Consider the following 18523-nt stretch of genomic DNA (forward strand, 5'->3'; position numbering starts at 1 on the left):
GCTCCTCCAACACGTCCTCCTCTTCCCAAATGTCTCTGATCAGCTCAACAAAAGATGGAGGGGGTGTGTCTTTCAAGATTGTTGGAAATCCCAAGCAATCAGGCGATGGGACTGGGTGTCCCTGGCTATCTGGTCCACTCTTAACTGATTCACCTCAGCTGACTGAATGACCTTTCTGCACTGCAAGCAATTTAGTTGCCTCTCTAGCCGAAAAATATCGGCAGAAAGCTTCTCCCCCTTCTCCTAACACAAGTTCTGAACTCCCACCATGAGCTCCATTGGACTTCCTGTCGGGCCAAAAGCATTGCCCAGTGCTTGCATGTAATTGACAGCTGTCGCTACGGGATACTGCAACCTGACGGCTCTCACGATATCAGCAGCCCATCAACTCAAAATCTCAACCAATCGCTGTCCATCAGAGCGTTGCCACTCATCTAACAACTGAGAGGTCTGCTCCGCCCAAGCCTCATACTCCTCTTCCCCTTTACGGGTGAGTGCTATTCCAGAGAATAGGCAGAGTCTACCATAGATGGGACTTTGAACCTGGGCATTTTCCATTTATTCACCAGAGAGGTAATGGCAGATACAAACTCAGAATTCTCACTCTTCACGAGGGGACGTAGACTAATTGGACATTCCAAATCTGACCACTCCTTCCTCTCACTCCTCAGAAGCAATAGAACCCTGTCTTTGAAATCTCTGCCCCAGCCACTGACACATCAGCGCTGGTTTGCATTTAAATGAGAGCTGCGCCCGCCATATTATCAAACCTCCACCCTGCAATTGCAACTTTAACAGTATTTAACAGGCAAATTAACAACTTAACTGGAGTACAAATACCTATCCCACCGGTTCAATGCTCTGGAAAATCACACAGCATCCAACAAAATCAATCCTGAATGATACCCCCACAATTGTAACCCTCGGTTCAGCTAGCGGCTTAATCTAGGCGAAGACAGCCCTCGGCCCAGCCAAATTTAATAAATCTTGTTAGGGTGGATGCTGTGCAATGTGTTCCCTTGTTACAAATCAGTACCACGAAATAACAAACAGTATACAATATGCGATTTAACAATTGAGCTTTATAATTCTTAATTTGACCATATAGTTAGTAAAGAAGCCAAAAAAAGAAAAGGACCCATTTTCATGAAACGGCCTAATGCACAACATTAGAGCTCACTGATAAGGCCATTCGTTCACCATTGACCTCCTTCGAGATTTGCTGGCCTTCAGACCCTCGCCCCAAGTCCACTATGTCTGGTGGTCTACCAACTCTCTCCATTCGCATCTTCTCTCCTCATCTTTCCCCGGCAAAAGACCACAAAATCCCTGCTCCCAGACCCACAAGAAAGAACAACATCCCTCTCATTGGATAGCCCCACATTTCAAAGCCCTGTTATCTCTAGTCATAACCCAAACATTGCTGCTACAGAGAAACCATTACATTAGCAGTGAAACCTTACAGCACACTACACATGCAAGGAGTGAAATGGGGAGGATCTTGTCCATTCACCCTGTGTTCAGAGATGTTTTTGAGAAGGTATAAGTTCCTCCTGTGCAGGATAATGAGCAGAAATTGTGAGGTACACCCAGTCTAAACCTGTCATTTTATGTCCTGGAGGAGTAGCTGCAGCGAGAGGAGCTCCCAATTTGTTGGATTGTCCAAGGAATGGAAAAGGAGATTAACTGAGAAGAAGTTGGGATGCAGAGATGCATTTTCTACTGACGTGTCTGATGTTGGTTACTCCAGAAGTACTTGGCACACTATTGGAGCGACCGAAAGCATCCCTTTCCGAGCGAGGTCTCACCATTTAGCACCAGCAGAGGCTGAAGATGTTTAGGAGTACTGGCTTAAACTAACAGAAGTTAAATTTGGTCATGGATCAGTGATAGCCAGGGGGAGGAACCCTCTAGTAGACAGGAAGGGTCACAAGGAGTTGTTGAAGCTGGAGGAGCTGAAGATGGGATAAGAAATCTCAAATAGTTAGGCCACCCCCAGATAGGCTAGCCTATGACACACTAAGGGAACAGAGTGTTGTGTCTAACTCCCTAGTGAAATATGTCACATCCATTTACAAACGGAGTGGATGTCCTGGCATCAAGAAATTTCCTTGAAAACTGTGTTATTAATGATGGGTTCATAAACGTCAAGGTCATGAGGACATAACTATTTTAGGTGGGGCGAGAGTGTAACACCCTGCTTAAGATTTTTACTGCTCTGCTATAAGTATTTTATTTTAGCAGTTCTGTAAGAGCAGTCTGTTCTACCTTCAGCCTGTTAGGGCTTCAGCCAAGATAAAAGGCTTTATTGTTCAACTTAGGAATGTGGTTTCAGCCAATCAGGATGATGGGATTGTGAGAAGGTTCTGGAGAACATTGGGTGGAGAGGTTTTGTGATGGACATTGGTGTAAGTTGAGGCCTTTTTGACGGGAGCTAGGAGAAGACAGGAGGGGAGATGGCTGAGGATGCCACCCCTGTTGTGCAAGGTGCTTTGTGCACAGGAATGGCTTCAAGGAGGAAGGAGCAGTTCTTCCATGGGACAGCCCGTTTGTTCGAGATGAATTTCAAGTGACACTCAGAAGGTGGTGTATATTTTCATGCAGACCAAAGGTCCAGCGTATGAGTTAAAGACAACTTCAAGGTAAGCTCCAACTTATGTGCACATTTGGACTGGGTTAACCAATGAGCCCTTTTTATTCTTTTCTTTTTCCTACTAATTGTTTGATAAAGCTGACATTTATAAATATAGTTTCTTTATAATTGTATGCTGTGCATGAGCTGTTATTCCTGGTGAATGGCTAATTGCATGGGGGCAGTATTTACACAGTATTCACACAGACTGGGGTTCGGGTGGGTGAGATATCCCTACCTCCTGGGTTTGGTGGGACCTAAGTCATATCTACCCTAGACGTACAGAGCCTGAGAAAGGTGGTTTTCTCACCGCTGTGTCCAGTGGCTGTTAACGAGAGGCTAATGAGGCCCATGCATAAGGACACAACCCACCCAGCCAACACACTTTTCGTCCCTCTTCCCTCAGGGAGAAGGCTCAGGAGCTTGAAGGCTCATACGACCGGATCCTGACCCGGATCTGGGCCGTACCTTCCAAATATCCGGACCTGCCTCTTGTTTTTTTTGTATTACCTTACTTTTCATTTTCTATTTTCTATTTATGATTTATAATTTAAATTTTTAATATTTACTATCGATTTGTACTCCAGGGAGCGGGAAGCGCAGAATCAAATATCGTTGTGATGATTGTAAGTTCTAGTATCAATTGTTTGGCGACAATAAAGTATAAGCCATGATCATACTGAATGGCAGTGCAGGCTTGAAAGGCCGAATGACCTACTCCTGCACCTATTTTCTATGTTTCTATAAAGTATAAAGTATAGAGTCGCCGGTAAAAGGGGGTTTCAAAATATAGCAAGGACAAGCCAGGAAGCTACAGTCTGGTCAGTCTGACATCTATCCTAGGGAAGTTACTAGAAGAACTTCTGAGGGACAGGATCTACTGGCATTTGGATAGAATAAGTCTAATTAGGAGGAATCAACATGCCTTTGTGTGTGGAAAGTCTTGTCTACTGAAATTTTTAGAGTTCTTTGAAGAAGTAACCAGAAGGATAGATAGATCACAAACAGCAGAAAATCTGCAGGTGCTGGAAATCCAAGCGACACACACAAAATGCTGGAGGAACTCGGCAGGCGTGGCAGCATTTATGGAAAACAGTACAATTGAATTTTTGGGCCGAGACCCTTCACTCGGGTAGATGGATGTTGTCTATTTGGACTTTAGCAAGGCTCTTAACAAGGTCCCAACACGATAGGCTGAGATGCAAGTCTAGGTGCCATGGAATCCATGAAGAGCTAGTTAGGTACATTCAAAATATGCTTGGCGGTCTGAAGTAGAGAAAGGTCATGGAAGGTTGTTTCTTGGAATGGAGCTGATGATAAATGGTGTGCCACAGAGGTCTTTATTGGGATCTTTGTGACATAAATGCTTTGGATGAAAATACACAAACTTAGATTAGGAAGTTTGCAGATGACATGAAATTAAGAGATGTTGTTGATTATATGAGCACTTAGGAAGCAGACAGAGGAGTAGCAAACATATTTCAATACAGATAAGCGTGAAGTGATGCACTTTGTAAAATCAAACCAGTGGAGGATGTATACTATGAGTGATAAGTTACTAGGGAGTGTAGGGACTGAGAAATACAAGTGCATCAGAGTTAATGAGGATGGGGAAAAAGGTGTTTAGGACGTTGGCCTTCATCAGCCAAGGCATCAAATATAGAAGCAGGGACATAATATTTAAGTTGTATAAGTCATTTGAGAAACCACTCTTGGAATACAGTATACAATTTTGGTCACCCATTATAGAAAGATGTCATTAAACTGGAATAACAATGCACAGAAGATTTATGAGAATGTTGCCAGGAACAGAGGACCTCAGTTAAAGGGAGAGGTTGGACAAGCCAGGCCTTTGTTCCTTGGAATATAGGAGAATAACTGGTGACCTTATAGAAGTGCTTAAAGTTATGGGAGACATAGATAAGGTTGATAATAACAGTCTTTCCCCTGTGGTGACCAGAATTAAGTGGCATAGATTTAGGGTGAGAATGTACAGATTTGAAAGGGTCACAGAGGGAGGTGACTATAGGAATGAGCTACCAGAGGAAGTGGTTGAGATAGGTACAACAGTATAATTGAAGAAGGACTTGGACAGTTACATGGAGTGGTGGTGCTTGGAGTGATATGGGCTGAATGCAGGAAATTGGGAGTAGCTCAGTGGGTTAGCATGCATCCATTAGGCTGAATTACTCAAGGACTTTAGAACGCTGAACAACTCAGACCAGACCAGGAAAATTTTCCTACCGCTGGTCTCTAGTAGCCTAAAAATCTTGGACTGACTAGATCCAGTATGGGAAGAGGCAGCAATTAAGACTGACGTTTGGATTGATATCACAAATTGATTGCTCAGGCCAGAGTCCTTCCCTCTCTCCTCCGTCAGAACCTCCTGCTGGGTCACTCTGCTACTCAAGTTAAAAATATTGCATGCTGCTCAAATTGAGCTAAAAAAGGTGCTTCACAACATGAAGAAAAGATCAAATTGAATCCCCAATACCAGAGAAAAAAGTAATGTAGCCCAATTTTCCAGCCACAAGAGAGTCTTTTGAATGTGGAATTTTCAAAAGCAAAGAGCATGGGCAGATTTAAAAGGATTCCTAATAAGCACAGAAGGAAGAGTGGAATAGAAGGATATACTGCAAAGAAAAATTGGATATGCGTGTGGAGCATGCACATTGAACATTGAGAATGAGTCTTAAATTAGTGGGAGAGAGTGTAAGAGTGAGACGGAGAATATGAATGAGAAAAAGGAGTAGTGACTCATACAATTGTTGTCTGTGTAACCTATAATAGTGGTATGAGACTGATACACCAGATGCTGAGACTTGGGATATGTTGATGTCTTCATTAATTGTGATCATCTGTGTGAAGTTTATTAGCTTCTACGTCCAGGAGGCTTGTAAAGCATTCACAGGTGTTGGCCAAACTGGAAAAGACTGGTAAATGTGTGCTGGCATCATGCTGAGTGTTTAACCTATGCTAATTTATCCCACCTCATATTCCCAATTTAATAAGTTTCACTCAACTCCCCATTCAGTATTCTCCCCCCACCCCAACCCCTATTAGCACCACTATGGACTACTGTGAATCAATTACCTCACTTCAGCTAACCACTCCACTCGTTACTGTACAAATAACTGAAAACAACGTTAACTCTCTCTTCTTGGAATTGGCATTGTTTTCAGCAAGCTTCCCAAATCCATGGAATGATTTTCACCAACTGCTCAAGTCAACGAGTCTCTCTAAGTGGTGCAGATGTCAGGTTAACCATGGTGAGCCAGTTGCCACTGATAAGAGCACTCATCAAGATACGCACCGATGCACTGGGGATATTGCCTTGAATTTACAGTAATAATTTTAAAGTTGGGAATGTGAGCTGGGTCAAATTAGCACAGGATAATTGCACATCATAATCCTAGCACATGCTTTTCAGCCTTATTCAGTTTCTTCACCACTTCTGTATTCCTTATTTGATTTGTCAATGGCAATACAGGGTGAATGAAGACACTTAAAGTACAATGAATTGCGAATATGAAACAGATGGCTTAAATATTGAGTTCAATTGCAGTCAATTTTGTCCTTGTTTGAACAATTGCCTGTATTGATACAGCACTTAACAGACAACCATCCTGTTATGATTACATTAGGCTATGTATGTCTTCCAAAGCCTTTCATGCAAATGCATTTTTGGCTTTGTGGCAACCCACAGAATGTCTGTCACTTTTTTATTCATTAGAAATTAGAAATATGACTAAAAGAGAAAGTAAATATAAAAGGCATATTTAGTGTTTAATTTTAACACTTGACTCTGAGAAGTCAAAAGCAATAATTAGTGCAGACCTGCACATGAGCAGGTTTGAACACTGAAAAGGTTGAAATCTAATCTGATAAGGTAGAACTTGTTAAAAAAGTTACATTGATTCTATGAATCTACTGAATATTCTATGCCCTTTTAAAAAGGTTCTACAGCTGAACTATTGGAATATACAAATAGGTCCTCAGTTTGAAAGGTCAGCATGTCCAGTAATGGACATGAAGAGCTTGGGGCATTTCAGGGAATTTTATCAGGTTGTAATCACTGTGACAAATTGCTTGTTGATGAGGCAGCATGAGGTTTAAAAAGAGCCCTCTCGGAACTTTTTGGAGGGCTGCATTTGTAATGATCTCATTGGCACTCAGCAGATGCCAATAGAAAGAAGCGAGGTAAAAGCTGAATGCATATTCTTGGATAAGCCATTGTGGGAGTGGCCAGGTTTTAACTCAACAGGTGTAAGTGAGAAATGGAGCCGGCTAGAACTTACGGTTGAGAAGTTGCAGCTATAACAAGTGCAGACAGGATGATAGTCAAGGCAGTGGAAACTCTCACTTCTTGCAACTCACCTGCTTCAAGCAGACTTCAATTATACCAGTACCAAGAAGAGTGTGGTGACCTGCTTCAATGACTGTCACCCAGTTGCACTTACATCCACAATGATGGAGTGCTTTGAGAGGTTGGTGATGAAGCAATTCATCTCCTGCCTGAGAAGCAACTTAGATCTCCTCCAGTTTGCCTACTGGATCAACAAATCCACAGAAGATGCTATCTCATAGGCTCTTCATTTAAAGCCTGGAACATCTGGACAGCAAAAATGCATATATCAGGGTGCTCTTTATAAACTACAGCTCAGCATTCAATACCATCATTCCCTCAGAATTAATCAATGAGCTCCCAAACCTTGGCCTCAATACCCCTTACGCAACTGGATCCTGCATTTCCTCACTTGCAGATCCCAGTCAGTTCGGATTGGCAACAACATGTCCTCCATGCTCTCCATCCTCACAGGTGCACCAGAAGGCTGTGGGCTTAGCCCCCTGCTTTAATTGCTTTGCATTTATGACTATGTGGCTAAGCACAGCTGCAAGGCCATATTCCAGTTTGCTGATGACTCCACTGTTGTAGGCCGTATCAAAGGTAATGATGAATCAGCATATAGGAGGGAGAATGAAAATCTGTTTTAGTGGTGCCACAACAACATCCTCCTACTCAATGTAAGGATCAAATTATTGAGTTCAGTAGGAGGAAACCAGAGGTCCATGAGTCAGTTCTCATCAGAGGATCAGAGATGGAGAAGATCAGCAAACTTAAATTCCTCGGTGTTATTATTTCAGAGGACCTGCCTTAGACCCAGCACATAAGTACAATTAGAAAGAAGGCACAGAAGCACCTCTATTTCCTTAAGAGTTTGCAGAGATTCAGCATAACATCTAAAATTTTGATGAACTTCTAATAATGTGCAGGTTCCCATTTATAGGCGTTCACTATTGAGAGTAATTACCGACTGTTTTACTTATTTGGGAGTTAAAATTGCGAAGAGACGTAAGGACTTATTCAAGCTCAATCTTTTACCGTTAATTAGTCAGGTTAAACAAATGATTACTAAATGGTCCCCATTGTCTCTATCACTGATTGGTCGAATCAATGCTATTAAAATGATTATTCTACCTAAATTTTTATATCTACTCCAAGCGATACCAATTTTTATTCCTAAATCTTTGTTTGATACTATTGATTCTAAAATGTCCTCCTATATATGGCAGAATAAAAATCCCAGGTTAAATAAAAAATATTTATAGAAGTCCAAGAAAGAGGGTGGTTTAGCATTGCCGAATCTAAGATTCTATTATTAGGCAATTAATATTCGATATTTAATATTTTGGATGCAAGATTGGAATATAATTCCAAGTCCACAATGGGTAAACCTTGAAGGTTACTCTGTACAAGGGTCCCCCTTGGCTTCCATTTTAGGAACTTCACTTCCTTTCGTATTATCTAAATTGAATAAACAAATGGTTAATCCAATAATTAACCATACATTACGAATATGGTTTCAATTTCATAAATTTTTTGGTTTGAACAAGTTTATGTTATCACACCCTATTATATCTAATCTTTTTCAACCCTCGCTTATGGATCAAGCCTTTTTGATATGGAAAATGAAAGATATAACATGTTTCCGTGACTTATTTCTGAATAACTGTTTCATGTCTTTTTTTTTCTTTCTTTTTCAATCTTTTTATTAATTTCATAAAAATAAACATAACATGGTAATGGTACAAAGTTATTGGGAATATATTGTTATAATTAGTATTAGTAGTTATAAAGCCAGTTGACACTTAAATGATAAAACTCCCAATCATATAGGATACAGATGAAAACTGTTTCATGTCTCTTGAACAGTTAACTAATAAATATAATTTGCCCAGATCCCATTTTTTAGATATTTACAATTAAGAAACTTTTTAAATACCACCCTGCCTACCTTCCCGATTTCACACCCTACTGATATCACTGATAAAATTTTAGGTTTAAATCCCTTTCAGAAGGGATTAATAGCAACTATTTATGATATAATTATGAAATTACAGCTAGGTATATCTGATAAAATTAAAAATGAATGGGAAGGGGAGCTTCAACTTTGCCTACCTATAGAGAAATGGGATAACATTTTTCAATGAGTTAACTCTTCCTCTATATGTGCCAAACATACGCCAATACAATTTAAAGCAGTGCATAGGGCCTATATGTCTAAAGATAAACTAGCTCATTTTTATTCCCATATAAACCCTATTTGTGACAGGCCAGAAGATCTATTTTATTGAATTGGAAGGAGACCAACCCTCCTACTACATTTCAATGGTTTTATCAAACTATATCATGTTTAAATTTAGAAAAAATTAGAAGTGTCATTTTTGATCCTTCGGTTAAATTTGAAGAGACTTGGAAGCCATTTATTCAAAATTTCCATGTGATGTAATTTGACCCCTCCGAATCCTTCTTATTAATTTAAAATATATGAATAGAGGAGCGGAGTTGACGACATTATTGAATGTATTCTATTTAAGATATTAGTCCAGCCTTGTTTTGTTCTGTTTGCTTTCTTTTTGGGTTTAGTATTTAGTTTTATTTTTTTGGTTTTTTGGGGGAGGGGTTTCTTTGCATTTTTTTTCTTTTTATTTATTTTTTCTTTATGATTAACTATATTAAGAGTTTGGAAGTCTATTACACCTGTATTATTTGAAGTCTTTTTTGTACATGTTTATCAACAATCAGATAATTCCAATCTCTCTGTATCAATATTGTTATTCTGTTTATAATTATGGAAAATTAATAAAAAGATTTAAAAAGAAAGAACTTCTAATAATGTGTAATGGGGAGTATATTGACTGGTTGCATCACAGTCTGGTATGGGAACATCAATACCCTTGAATGGAAAATCCTACAAAATGTAATGATACGGCTCTGTCCATCAGAGATAAAGCCTTCCCAACCATTGAGCACATCGACATGAAGTGCTGTTACTGGAAGACAGCATCCATCATCAGGGACCTCCACCACCCAGGACATGCTCTGTTCTTGCTGCTGCCATCAGGAAGAAGGTACAAGAGCCTCAGGATTCACACCACCAGGTTCCGGAACAGTTACTACCCCTCAACCATCAGTCTCTTGAACCAAAAGGATTATCTTCACTCAACTTCACTTGCCCCTCATTGGACTGGTGCAGAGCCAATAACCTGTCCCTGAATGTGAACAAAACAAAAGAGATGGTTTTTGACTTCAGGAGGACATGGAACGACCACTCTCCACTGAACATTGACAACTCCTCTGTAGAGATTGTTAAGAGCACCAGATTTCTTGGTGTTTACCTGGCAGAGAATCTCACCTGGTCCCTCAACACCAGCTCCATAGCAAAGAAAGCCCAGCAGCATCTCTACTTTCTGCGAAGGCTGAGAAAAGTCCATCTCCCACCCCCCCCCCCCCCGATCCTCACCACATTCTACAGAGGTTGTATTGAGAACATCCTGAGCAGCTGCATCACTGCCTGGTTCGGAAATTGCACCAATTAGGATCGCAAGACCCTGCAGCGGATAGTGAGGTCAGCTGAGAAGATCATCAGGGTCTCTCTTCCCTCCATTACAGACATTTACACCACACACTGCATCTGTAAGGCAAATAGCATTATGAAGGACCCCATGCACCCCTCATACAAACTCTTCTCCCTCCTGCCATCTGCAAAGGCACCGAAGTATTCGGGCTGTCATGACCAGACTATGTAACAGTTTCTTCCCCCAAGCCATCAGACTCTTCAATACCCAGAGCCTGGACTGACACCAACCTACTGCCCTCTACTGTGCCCATTGTCTTGTTTATTATTTATTGTAATGCCTGCACTGTTTTGTGCACTTTATGCAGTCCTGGGTAGGTCTATAGTCTAGTGTAGTTTTGTGTTGTTTTACGTAGTTCAGTGTAGTTTTTGTATTGCTCATGTAGCACCATGGTCCTGAAAAACGTTATCTCATTTTTACTATGTACTGTACCAGCAGTTATGGTCGAAATGACAATAAAAGGTGACTTTACATGACTTGGAATACTTCTACAACCAATGGACTTCATCTCATGTTCTCAATATTTATTGCTTATTTATTTATTATCATTTTTTCTTTTTGTATTTGCCCAGTTTGTTGTCTTTTGCACTCTAGTTGAACACCCTAGTTGGGCAGTCTTTCTTTGATTCTGTTATGGTTATTATTCTATATATTTATTCAGTATGCCCACAAGAAAATGAAACCCAGGGTTGTATATGGTAACATATATGTACTTTGCTAATAAAAATTTCTTGAACTTTGAACTTTGAATTTTAGAATGCTCCTCCTGTAAGATGTGGGACTGCAGGATACCTAATGGTCTCTCAGACGACTAGATCTGCAAGAAGTACACCAAGATTCAGCTCCTAACTGACAAGCTCAGGAACCCGGAGCTGGAGCGGGATGTATTCAGGTCACCCGGGTGGCTTGAAACATCATAGATGAGACATCTACTGAGATTGTAGCACCAGGAATGCGGGCTTTAGATGGCAGATGGCAAACCACCAGGAGAAATAAGGGGAGTAAGAAGTCAGTGGAAGGTTTCCCTGTGGTGATTCCCCTCAGCAACATGTATACCCCTTTAGATACTGCTATATATAATATAGGAAAAATTAGTAGGAAGATAGGGGATTTGGAAGTTTTTAAAAACCTTACAGGAGTCAACTTTTACAAAACCTTACAAAAATCATTAAGCAAAAAAAGATGAAATAAGAAGATACACTTATAAACTTAGCTAATAATATAAAAGAGGATACCAAAAGTTTTCTCAGATACAAAAAGAGAAAAAGAGATGTGAGAGTGGATATTGGACCACTTGATAACGACTGTCAAAGAAATAGCTAATGAACTCAAGTAACTTGCTTCAGTCTTCAATGTGGAAGACACTAGCAGTATGCCAGAGAGTGTCAAACGGGGCAGAAGTGAGTGTAATTGTTATTACTAAGAAAAGAGGTGCTTGGGAAGCAGAAAGGTCTGAAGTCACCTGTGCTGTGCATTTAATATTTCAGTAATGCTTGAGTAATATTGCAAGTATGTTCCTGATTAAGCATTCTTTGTTGTTTAAATAATACACTATGGGTTAAATGTAAAAGTATTTGAATGGCCTACGTCATTATGCCACCACATCATATGTGGGTGCCTCACTAAAGTAAAATTGAAACTAGACACGTTATCCTCGGCTCTCCTGTGTTTTTCTTTTGATTAATTTCTGGAGTTTTAAAACACAACAGGAGGTTTTAAAATAAACTCGAGACGATTACCTACCAGTTGAAATGCAGCACCATTTTCTTTGGAAGGGTAGAATGTCTTTCAAGTTAAGAAACAAAGTATCAAATGTGTTTCTTCACAAGGAGGCAGAGATAGTTAAGTAAAAAAAAAAGGCAGAAAATGAATGAAATTCATGGGTTCATAAACAGCAAGTAACTTGTAATAACAGTACTAAATAAATAAAAAGCAGAACTGGCTGGCTACATCAGAAAGATAGGCAAGTTCAATGCCTAAATATAAATCAGCCTGGAATTTTTTCCAAGATTGAGTGAAGCCCATGGGCAATGTCACTGGTCCCAGTAGCCAAGAAGAATGAGTCTGCCAGGATCTGTGGTGATTTTAATGTAACCATAAACAGTTCTGAAAGTAGTCAATAACCTCTGCCTAGGATAGATGCAAACCTTTCTGGGGGACTTAGCTGAGGCCTACCTACAGATGGGGATGGAAGGAGAATCCAAAGTATTTCCAACCTAAACACTCAAAAAGGCCTTTATCACTATTTTTGGGGTTATTTTAACTTATTTTTGAGGTAGCATATGCACCTGCACTCTGGCAGTATGTTGTGCACCTAGTGCTGTAAGACAACTCAGGCACTCAGCATTACATGGGTGACATCATTGTTACCAGTAAGCATGACAAGAAACATCTTCAAAATTTTGGGACTGTGTTACAAAACTTAGAAGATTATGAAAAATCAGGACATGACGCAACAGGAGTGAATTTTTTTAAACAAAGAACCCCTTACTTTGGTCACACCATTGATACACAAGGGTTTATAAAAGTGTGTTGAGAAAATTCAATCAGAAACGAGAAAATCTGCAGATGCCAGAATTCTGAGCAACACACACCAAATACAGGAGGAACTCTGCATGTAAGGCAACATCTATGGAAAAGAGTACAGTCGATGTTTCGGCCCGAGTTCCTTCAGCATTTTGTGTGTGTTGTTGAGAAAATTCAAGCTGTGGTGGATGCCCCAAGGCCAAAGGATGTGTCACAGTCGTGGTCCTTGTAGGTTTTGTCAGTTACTACAAAAGGTTCCTGCCAAACACAGCTACTGTGCTCCATACCTTGAACTCATTATTACAGATCGGGAAGAAGTGACAATGCTGAAAGCAGTGAGATTGGTTCACAGTCACAAGTCTCATCTGCCAAGCAGAGTGACCTCCCTTGCCAGGAAGGACATTATCCAACAAGAGTAAGAAATCCTCCACAGCTATTAAATCTTCATGCCTGAATTGGACAATTTAAAATTTAATATGCTGTGGATGAGTATTATTGCAGTTGTCTTATATTGTATATATTCCATACTGAATTGGATTTCCGATGAAGGGTCTTGGCCCCAAACATTGACTGTACTCTTTTCCATAGATGCTGCCTGGACAGCTGAGTTCCTCCAGCATTTTGTGTGAGTTACTTAGATTTCCAGCATCTGCAGGCTTTCTCTTGTTTCTGATTGTCCTTTTCTGCTTGGCTGCTGGTGACTAATAGAACAGCACATTCTTGGAATTGCAACTGCTTCTTCTCACACTATACTTCAATGATTTCAACTACAGAATGATGGCTTTGTGGCCAACTTTAAGATGATACAAAAATAGATAAAGGGGCAGGTAGTACTGCGGGAGCGGGGAGTATGCAGAAGGACGTAGATAGGTTGGGAGAATAAGCAATGAAATGGCAGATGGAATATAATGTCGGGAAGTATATGGCCATGTACTTCAGTAGAAGGAATAAAGACATAGAGTATTCTCTAAATGTGGATAAAGTTCAAAAATCAGAGATGTAATAGGACATGGGAGTCCTTGTGCATGACTTGGTGATTGAGTTGGTGATAAGGAAGGCAAATGCAATGCTAGCATTCATTTCAAGATGACTGAAATAAAAGAGCAAGGATATAATAATTGGGCTTCATAAGGCAATTGGTCAGACCACACTAGAAGTATTGTGAGCAGTTTTTGGACCCTGAGAAATGATGTGCCGGCACCAGAGGAGCTTCATGAGAATGATTCCTGGAATGGAAGGGTTAGCGCATGAGGTGTGTTTTATGGCTCTGGGCCTGACTTTGCTAGAGGTTAGATGAATGAGGAGATTATCACTGAAACCTGTTGAATATTGGAAGGACTACATACAGTGGTTGTGAAAAACATATTCCATTTAGAGGGTGAGTCTAGGACCAGATGACATTGCCTCAGAATAGAGGGACATCTACTTAGAACAGAGATGAGGAAGAATTTCTTCAGCTTAAGGGCAGTGAATCTGTGGAATGCAATGCCACGGATGGCTGTGGAGGCCACATCGTTGAGTATATTAATTGAAGGTTGGTAGGTTATTAATTAGTCAGGGCATTAAAGGTTACTGGAGAAGGCAGGAGAATGGTGCTGAGAGGGATAATAAATCACCAATGATGGAAAGGCAGAGCAGACTCACTGGGATGGCCTAATTCTGCTCATAGGTCTTATGGTCTTAGTACCACTATGATTATTGGCATTTGCATTAATTCTACTTACTATCTATGGATGAGTTCATGATCTCACCCTCCCCTCCCCCGCAAACACTCTGGTTCATTGTATTTTGATCTATCTGTAGCTTGGAGAGGCTGAGCTGCAGTCTAAAGTCTCTGGGATTGCAAGAACTAGGGAAATCCAACTTCAACAGAGGCCTCCTCCTGACAAACTGTTTGGATCATGGTATTGTCATAATCAACATCAGATGAACGAACACAAGGTCTCATGATAACTATCTCTACAAAGCCACTGGCACTGTCCAGGTGAAAGATCACAAGAATGCCTGCATCACTTATACCATAACAGGTACTGATGACTGTCAGATTGATTCTGTTATATCCATCAGATACAGGGTGATCTTGAAACAACGGGAGGAGCAGGAATTTGTCACAATGAAAATCGATTTTGAAGGATTCAAGAACTCTAGAAGGAAAACTCATCTCTGACATCATTGTAACAGATAACTTGATGACTGCCTACAGCAGAGTGTCCATGGGATTTGGACTGCCCTGAGGTCTAATACATTTCACACCTGTGAAGATACTTCCGGCTTCAACATCAAAAAGTGCCTGAACTGTGTTTTGAGAATTATCAGAAGAACAGGAACTTATTAGCCACTGATGCAAGGTGCCCTTGTATTGGAATGACCACCACCCTCAAAGCAGACAAATCAGATTTGCCGGCATTTGTAGGCCAAGGTCCAATCATGAAAACGAACGAACTCCATGAACTAAATGAAAGAAGTGACCTGATGAACTGATCATAACTAGAAAAAACAAAGAGTAACGTGCACACACACACACACACACACATGTGCACGTGCACACACACACACACACGCGCACGCACACACACGCACACACGCACACGCACACGCGCACACGCGCACACACACACGCACACACGCACACACACACACGCACACGCACACGTGCACACACACACGCACACACACACGCGCGCGCGCACACACGCACACACGCACGCACACACACACGCGCGCACACACGCACACACACGCACACACACACATACGCACACACACGCACACACACGCACACACACACACACAGGCTAGAAGAACTCAACAGGTCAGGCAGCATCTATGGAAGGTAATAAACAGTTGGCATTTCAGGCTAAGACCCTCAATCAAGACAGAACAAAGAAGATTTTGCAATCAGCCATTAATCACAATACTGTCCACACAAGCTACAACCCAAACATTGAAGAATGTAGCTCACTGAGAACCAAGAATGGAGAAAAGCTCAACAGGGGCAGTGAAGCAGACAGTGCTTCAGATAGCAACTCTGAAGAATTGTTCAGCTGTCATTCCTTTGCCTTAAGTGTGTTTGATTCTATCTCAGAGCTCAAAACCCACAACAATATCAACATTATCCCAGATTGATGGGAGGCCATAAAGGCTGTGTGTCAGCTGAGAAAACAACAGAGAATCTGGTGTAGATGGTATCTTGCTAACATTCTAAAACTTAGGGAAGAAATTTGGCCACATATTCATTCACTGATCTCCCACATCTGGGAAAAGTAAGATATGGGGAATTTAAAGACACTGTAGATTTGACTATCTTAAAGAAAAGAAAGACAAAATCTTACAGTGACAGCTGTAGCAGGTCCTTCCTGCAGTCTGTCAAAGTCCTCCTCAACCATTCTTTACCAGCAGCTAGTGAGTTACTTCCTGAATCACAGTTTGGACAAACTGGACATTATAATCAAATACATCAAGAAAACTAACTGGTCATACATAGAAACATACATAGAAAATAGGTGCAGGAGTAGGCCATTCGGCCCTTTGAGCCTGCACCGCCATTTATTATGATCATGGCTGATCATCCAACTCAGAACCCCGCCCCAGCCTTCCCTCCATACCCCCTGACCCCCGTAGCCACAAGGGCCATATCTAACTCCTTCTTAAATATAGCCAATGAACTAGCCTCAACTGCTTCCTGTGGCAGAGAATTCCACAGATTCACCACTCTCTGTGTGAAGAAGTTTTTCCTAATCTCGGTCCTAAAAGGCTTCCCCTCTATCCTCAAACTGTGGCCCCTCGTTCTGGACTTCCCCAACATCGGGAACAATCTTCCTGCATCTAGCCTGTCCAATCCCTTTAGGATCTTATACATTTCAATCAGATCCCCCCTCAATCTTCTAAATTCCAACGAGTACAAGCCCAGTTCATCCATTCTTTCTTCATATGAAAGTCCTGCCATCCCAGGAATCAATCTGGTGAACCTTCTTTGTACTCCCTCTATGGCAAGGATGTCTTTCCTCAGATTAGGGGACCAAAACTGCACACAATACTCCAGGTGTGGTCTCACCAACGCCTTGTACAACTGCAGTAGTACCTCCCTGCTCCTGTACTCGAATCCTCTCGCTATAAATGCCAGCATACCATTCGCCTTTTTCACCGCCTGGTCTTTCTTGATCTTACAAGAAACTGTGGACATTATCAACAAAGATATTTTCATTTGTGCCTCATGAGGAAATACAGGCATTGATTCTAATTTACAGGTCCACAGCAGACTATTTCTCAGTGGAGACCAGTGTCATGTAGGTTTACATCTTGGCCCAAACATGTTTCTCTGCTTACCCCACCACAGTATTGCACATTGCACTGGTTCTCCAACAGAGAGGATGTCAAGAGCACAAAGAAGCTCAACAAAAATGAAGGAAGAAATACTATAGCTCTCAAACCTCTCACCCTCCTGCCATATCTGAGACAGAGTTCATCATGGTCCTCACCAGTCACCTGTGAGTGTCCATCCACCACACAGAACATGTGCTTGTAGATTATATTAATGATGCAGTGAAAGATAGTATGTTCTGAGGATTGTGGGACAAAGCTGAAAAATGTAGCACACATGCATGTAGTTCAGTGTTAAGAACTACAATGCTTGGGTCACTGAGATGCAACTATGTCTACCTGATAAAGTCACTGTTCATCAGACTCCATTATGCAACCATGTGTTACACTTGAACATGATGACATTGATCCCTGCTGCTTATAATTTTGAACATAACATACCTCCGAAGGTCGGTGTCTGTTTATTAAGTGCTTGAGTTTACAAGCAATCTGATGAATAGCTGCCATTTTCATTTGAGTTTCTTCTGAGACCAAGATGGGACTAAGTGATTTGACAAATAATGTAGAATTACTTTATAACCATCTGGTATGTAAACTGTGTGGGACCATTGTGGTAACGGACAGTGCTGCTTTTTTGACCAGTATTCCGAGTTATGAATGGACCCTGGAAAAACAAACTTAACATTAATAATCTGAATTGTTCCATTCCATCCCACAGGGACTAATGGTCTACACTAGACAAGTAATGGAATACTTACCACTGTTTGGATCTGGTCTTAACTGAGCATAATACTCATAGAGCGGTACAGGACAGTACAAGCCTTTCCTCCCACAAAGTTGTGCTAACATTTTAACCCACTCTAAGATCAATCTAGCCCTTCCCTCCCATGCTTCCCACCATTTTTCTGTCATCCATGTCCTTATGAGTCTCTTAAATGTCCCTAATGTATCTAAATCTACCACCACTCCTTGCAGCATATTCAAAGCAACCACCACACTCTGTGTAAAGAACTTAACTCTAAAATTCCCACTATAATTTCCTCCAGTTACCTTAAAATTGAACCCTCTTGTGTTTTTCTGGGGAAAAGATGCTGGCTGTCCACTCTATCAATGACCCTTATTGCC

The sequence above is a fragment of the Mobula birostris genome, chromosome 5 (assembly GCF_030028105.1).
Source record: "Mobula birostris isolate sMobBir1 chromosome 5, sMobBir1.hap1, whole genome shotgun sequence".
NCBI lineage: Eukaryota > Metazoa > Chordata > Chondrichthyes > Myliobatiformes > Myliobatidae > Mobula > Mobula birostris.